General features: G+C 46.9%; 1 long non-coding RNA gene across 1 annotated transcript; it reads right to left on the bottom strand.

Moving 5' to 3' along the window:
• Positions 1-1,460: 1,460 nt before the first annotated feature.
• Positions 1,461-6,512, bottom strand: LOC119150039. The gene is made up of 6 exons (XR_005104920.1): positions 5,933-6,512; positions 5,501-5,556; positions 3,197-3,317; positions 2,268-2,425; positions 1,986-2,181; positions 1,461-1,885 (listed from the first exon to the last, which is right to left on the bottom strand). It is a non-coding gene; the product is annotated as an uncharacterized LOC119150039 (long non-coding RNA).
• Positions 6,513-6,699: the final 187 nt, after the last annotated feature.

The raw sequence follows: 6,699 nt of genomic DNA, 5'->3' as shown, positions 1-6,699 counted from the left end.
GTGCACACTTTGCAGCGCATTCTGCCCAGAGCATACCTTTCTGTGATGACTTTATGTATCATAAGGTTCTTTAGGTTTTGTTTCTAGAACTTACAGTCTCAGTACATTGTTCCTTTGCTCATGTAAATCATGCTGTTGCGAGGATCTGGTTGCTGTTAAAGGCTCCAGCTGCTGACCAAGCCAAGCATCCACTGGCAGTTTGCAAATCCAAGAGTCAATATAGGCTTTCCAGTTCTCTGGCTGCCAAGTGTGCTTGACATCAGCCAACGGATTCTAAAATTAATCGAGACAGGAACTCACACATGGCTAATAAAAGCTTCACACTCTTTGGAAACTGAGCTAAAAGTAAAAATTGATCACTGAAAAGTGATCAAAAAGCTTTGTGCCACATTAATAGTTAAAATCTGCCTACCAGTCACAAGGACCGGAATGAGTTAAAGATGCAGTGCAGAGCTGAGAAAACCTAACTGAATTTCTGAGTTACATTTCTGTGAAGTCTCCCTTCGCTTCCCATAAGCTTTAAAATGATGCTTGGTGGACTCAGCATCTCGTAGACTCCTGCTGTATACTGTCTTTTTTGGTCAGTAATTGCTTTTGATTTAAGAAAGTGAATTATTTCCTTCTCTTCCCTTTCATTCCAGTGCTTCCATCTTTGGGAAAAGGTACAGATTTTTTTTTCCTCTCTGAATGGATAACGCAAAAGTTCAGGTCATAGAGGATAACAACTCCAATTAAATATCTTTCAATGTATGGCTGGAAGCCAAACTATCCCTTTATTAAGTGCCTTGAGGCCATAACGCTACAGAGCCTGGGGTGGGCATTAGAGACCAAGAACGGGCTTACAGTTAGCTCCTGTTCCTCTCTACCTTGCTGCCCCTCTGACCTGAGAAAATGAAACTCTTTTCCCAGCTGGAAGGGCTTATGGGGAACAAAGACAAAAGAATCTGCCAGCATCTTCCTCCCTGCAGGCAGCCTTTCCACTCGCCTGCTCCTGCTAGTTCCGTGTTTGTGCTGAGTCAGGATGACAGGGCCCTGTACGAGAAGTTGATGATATGAAATGTCCAGGGACAGATCCTCTTCAACAGAACATCTAGATGACCTTATACTAAGAAGTCGTTTAATGGGAACAGAAAAGGATGCTGACTCAACAATTTTACAAAAGCTTAGTTTCTCATTTACCTGCATGAAAAGCCCCTGGAGGTGTGAAATGCAATTCTAGACACAGTGGCACCAAGCCAACGACTCCAGAATTTACCTTAAGCTTAACTTTAGCAACTCAGTGTCAAAGCATAAAATCGCCTCCATCCAATCATAGATTCATTGAATGGTTTGGGTTGGAAAGGGTCTTAAAGGTCACCCGGTTCCAACCCCCTGCCCTGGGCAGGGCCACCTCCCACCAGCCCAGGCTGCTCCCAGCCCCGTCCAGCCTGGCCTTGGACACTGCCAGGGATGGGGCACCCACAGCTGCTCTGGGCAGCCTGTGCCAGCGCCTCAGCAACCCCACAGTAAAGAATTTCTTCCTAATATCTATGATCATAGAATTGTTTAGGTTCTAATTCTAGGTTCTAATATTACCTGGCAGCAACTACTTTTATCACACTTCTTTTCTCCATATTGTTTCTATTTCATCCTCAGAGCTCTGCTATTCCTTTTGCCCTTCTACCTTACGTGTCTGGAACAATTCTTTTAACACTGAAGGTTGGTTTCGTTTATCACACATCACCACAGGAGAATCAGCACTTCATCTTCCCCCAGGCAGAAATGTGCTGATCAGCTAAATCATTCCCAAATGGTCCTTAACCACGCGGTGGCCATGGCAGGCGTGAGGGACAGCCTGGACTGCTGATGCACATCATCTGTGTGCAGCCATTCCGAAGGAGCAGCACTGGGCATAAGAGAAAGGAAGAGCTGTGTTTCTTCCAGCTCTCCACAGAGGGGAGGATAAAGCTTTGTTTGGCAGAAAGTGGAAACCTGCTACCACTTACCCTGTTCACCCCATTTCTGCCTGAAGGAGGTAAAGGGGTGTGATGCTGGAGTAGCATCTGTCACAACAGCACAAGCTGCCACACAGCTGAGCGTCTTAGCTCATTTTACTGGTGACATGTATTCTTGTACGGGAGATCTTGCTGCTCTAATTCCTCAGAAAATTCTGGGGTTTTTCTGCTACCTCAGGGTCCACTCCTGCAAGCATTAAAAAAAAATAAATAAAAATCAACCGCATCTGTCTCAGCAAGGGATCTAGCTGAGAGACCGATGGGCGTTTATACCAAAAATTGGAACCATATCTTTGCAAATAAACATGTCAGCTGCGAGGAAGACAGTTTCTCAGCTTGTTACATCAGCTTCACTGCGCGCTCTACTAGCCCTTGCGTAGCTGTTCCTCAAATGTGTTTTCTGCACTGTAAATGCCATAAGCCCACTCCATCTGCAACAGAACACATGAGCTCTCTGTAAACATGCATCTTTCCAGCAAATCAAGCTGCATTTCCAGGGGAAAGTAAACCAAAGGCTATATATTCAAAATTATTGTCCACAGGGGAAAAATTATATACACAAGTGATTTGCAAAGGTGATAAAGACTCAGTCCATCTCATAGTTCAGCCAAACCCTTTCTCACTTCTGCACAGAGGCAGAGGTCTCAAAAGAATTACAGTATTAAATAGAGCTGGCAGGCGCAAGTCTCAGCACAATTCACTCCATATGGAATCACGCATGTGGCTATTTTTAGCAAATGAGAGATTGTAGCTTTGCATCCACTTCTCAAAAAGAAACCGAAAACCCAGAACATTTCCACATTTAGCACTGCGTTAAGAAGGAATCAAAGAGGGGCAAGCGTGCAAAGGCTATTGCAGGTATTGTCCACGTCACCTTGGAATTGAAATGCTCTGGGTTGGCTGTCGTAAACGAACCCTCTCGTTCTGACCTCAAGGCACATTTTATACTTGTAGCTATTGTGGAGCTGTGCAGCAGGATTAGCGCATTAACTTGTAAGTGGGAAGGCCGGCATAAATGGTAATGCTGAAAAGCTGCCGCGGTCGACATATTATCATGCTGGGAGAGATCACATTTAGTGGATGCAAATCCATTTCTCCAGAATGTTTTCTACGTAAATTGGACCAGCACAAAGCACAGGCCATGGCTTATGTGCGTATTAGCTCTGACTTCTCATTGGATGGATCGCTTGTAACGTACTCACCTCCCCCACAGTAGTTCCCATCGGTGATATACGCAGGCAATGCAGCCACAGCAGGAAAGGCCTAGGCATGAGAGAGAGGTCTCGGAGGATGAAGCTGCAGTCTGAGAAGACTTTCCTAGTTCTGGGAAGAAAAAAAGGGACGAGAACAGGCGAGCACGCTGGCTGCAGCTCACTTGAGGGAGCTCACAACTCCCCTCAAAAGCACTAGGGGGTTGGCCAGGGCACAGGGGAGGGCTGCAGTGCTCCTGCCCCAAGGGAACAGAATTAGGTCAATGTACCTTGCTGACTCCAGGCAACAGGTTGGAAAGTCTCAGGTACCAGGGGAACAAAAGGTAAATTTGAAGAACTTAAAAAAAAAAAAAGCCAACAAAAAAACAACAAAGCAATCCCCCCAAAAAACCCAAAAGCAGTTTTGCACTTTACAAAGTGCAAAAAGGTTCCAAACCCCACCCCTCAAACCTAGGTGTAGAGAATGAAGGAATAGACACAAATTTATCTCTTTGTTCCTGGGAGTAAAATACTGCTGTGGCTTAGGAGAAATGGGACCTTGTCCCAAGTCTATGATGTTCTCTTTAGCTTTGGATCTTGTAAACATCAGCACATTCGCTCTGTGCTCCTGGCAAAAAACACGCTGGTTCCTTCTTCCTCCAGGCATTTTGCTCCCTACAGAACAGCAAGCAATTAATATCAGGTAACCATGCCACAGCCTGGGGGCTGGGACCCATAGAAAATCCCTGTGGGGACTGAAAGGGCATGGGTTTCCCTAGCCAGGGCCCACCCCACCTCCCTCAGCATCGGGCACCTCCGTGGGGATGGGCTGGGGTCAAGCCATGCAGTCAGCCTGCACGACGAGATCAATAGCACGCATGGCTAATACGTCTGCAGCAGAGACTGAAGGGCCAGGGCTGAGCTGGAACAGGGCCCATGGGCAGAGGTGTGGGTAGAGGCCTCAGGTGAGACTGCTCAGGGCCATTAAGGTGGGCAGCAGCAAAGCTAACCTCCCAGAAAGACTTAGCAAAGACAACCCTTCCTCTTGATCTACACTGATGAAGAGCATATGGCAGGATCAGATGAGTAAATGCATTAACACATGCAAAGTTATCAGATTGATAAAACAAAAGGCAATGCCTACAGTTAAAATTCCTTCTTCGTAAATGTTCTGTTCTCACCACATTTCACTTTCACATGGTAAAACAGTTACTCAGCCTATGCATACATAATCCATAACATGATGCTTTTTAGTCCTGCTTCATGTTTGCCACTTTCTGCCATACTGGTCTGGAATAAAGTCACAGCCTGGGCTGTGTCCAGAGAAAGATGATCATTCAGGCAGAAATAATAAGAGAAAAAAAGACTCGTTATAGATCTGACCTCTCATGTACTTGGGAAACTAATTGCAGTCAATGTTTTCAGCTACACACAATTTACTACAGCATAATATGCCTCATCCATGAGGCGAGTAAAAGTGATCCCTGGCAATGGCCATTATTTTTCACGCACCACTTTAAGCGATATTATCAGATTCCCCATGTGTAAGGCCTCTGTGATTTCATACTGAATTACATTTAAACTTACAGAACTAGGAATCGCTGCAAGCGAAATGGCAAGCTACAACATGCAGCAGTTTCAGCAAAATATAATGAAAAATGAGAAGTCTCTTGCAATGAGTAAAAAAGACTGGGAGAAATGCACACGTGGAGCTGTACTGTTATTAGATACCTGACTATACATAGCAGCTGCTTCCTCATGCGAAAACCTGTGCATACCACTCGATTATCTGATAATTTCCAAGATATTTTCAAGACCATTCATTGCTGACCTTGACAGTGGGTGGAGGGATTCATTTTACCGAACTTTCTGTGACTGCTTTTGAGGACCTTTGAAGTTAGCAAAGATCTTGGCAACAAATCAATGGAGTTCAGTGTATGATTCGGGATCAAATGTTGTTCCCCACTGTGGGATGAGTTGCTCCTGCAGCTTCATACTTGATTACATGCAACTATTCTTTGATTAGGTGTCTTTTGACAAAACAAGAGTCTTAGGTGAGTCACCAAACCCAAAGGATTCGTCTCATACATTAACATTGATAATGCTGGTACCTCATCATACACAGGGAAATGTGGGGGGGTTAAATAGCATTTGTTTCATTCTTGCTGTTCTGTGGGAGAAGTGATGACTGCACTGTGTAAAACTTCCCTACAGGGGAGTCCCTGCTGCCGGTGACTGCTGTTGAAGGTAGGATGTTCCTTACAAACCTCATCACACACGCAGTTTGAAGAGACAGGGATCATGGCCTGCTCTTACCTTTGTGCAAACCTGGCCGGCTGGACACATTATGAAGGCTGTTCTTAGCTGGATACCTAATCAAGGCAAATACAGTAGGATTACTATTATTTTTTTCCAGAGGTTAATTTTTCAGCAGAATGTATTCTTTTGCTTAATGTTCACAACAAAATTCGCTAACTTGCACGCACAAAGAAATGCAGCTGAATGATCCTGTATTTGGCTTATATACATTCACCCACATGTGCATCCAAGCTTTAGAAAAACAAAGAAAAGATCAGGTCCAGCACAACATGTAGCTGTGAAATTCTCCTTACAAAATCATTAACCCTGCCATGATGTCCATTAAAAAAAGATAATGTTTGTGGCCCAAGTCCCGTGTCAGCCATAAGAACATTGCAGCTTTAACAGCAAAGAATAATAAATAGAAAAGAATGGAAAGGACACACCAACCTGCTCCTGGGTTAAAAGCAATCTGTTGGACAGGAGAGTTGAATTATGAGATGATCTCACGTCAAAGATCTTTCTCCCTGAAGAAACGGTACCAGCTACAGGTAAAAAGTAGTATTAGACTTAAAGAAATGAGATTCTGATCTGATACTGCAATGACAAAAGGATTTTTGCCTATGAAAATAAGAAGATTGCAATAAAGTGCTTCTAAACAATCGCAACAGAAACCCCGAACCAAATATTGACGTGGACCTCAGGGAGCCGACCCTCGCGGTGTCCCACAAAAACCTGCTGCCGTACAGGGGGGGAGCGAAGAGCCACAAACCCGCACCTTTGCCTCCCACCCGCCTCGGGGAGCTCTGGCCCCTGCGTGCAGCGGCGCCGCTGCCCCGGCCCGGCGCAGGGCCCGGCCAGGAGAGGGGCCAGCGGGGGGGGGGCTGCCCCCGCGGGGCGCTGCCGGCCCGGGCCGCTGTCCGCGCCCGTGGTGCTGAACGGCGGCGGCGCACGGTGGTACGGCACGGCTCGGCTCGGCACGGCTCGGCACAGCACCGCTCGGCACGGCACGGCTCGGCACGGCTCGGCACAGCACCGCTCGGCACGGCACGGCTCGGCACAGCACCGCTCGGCTCGGCACGGCTCGGCACAGCACCGCTCGGCACGGCACGGCTCGGCACAGCACCGCTCGGCACGGCACGGCTCGGCACGGCTCGGCACAGCACCGCTCGGCACGGCACGGCTCGGCACAGCACCGCTCGGCTCGGCGCGGCTCG

Source organism: Falco rusticolus, chromosome 6, assembly GCF_015220075.1.
Source record: "Falco rusticolus isolate bFalRus1 chromosome 6, bFalRus1.pri, whole genome shotgun sequence".
Classification (NCBI taxonomy): Eukaryota; Metazoa; Chordata; class Aves; order Falconiformes; family Falconidae; genus Falco; species Falco rusticolus.
This window is presented reverse-complemented; position numbering and strand designations above follow the sequence as displayed.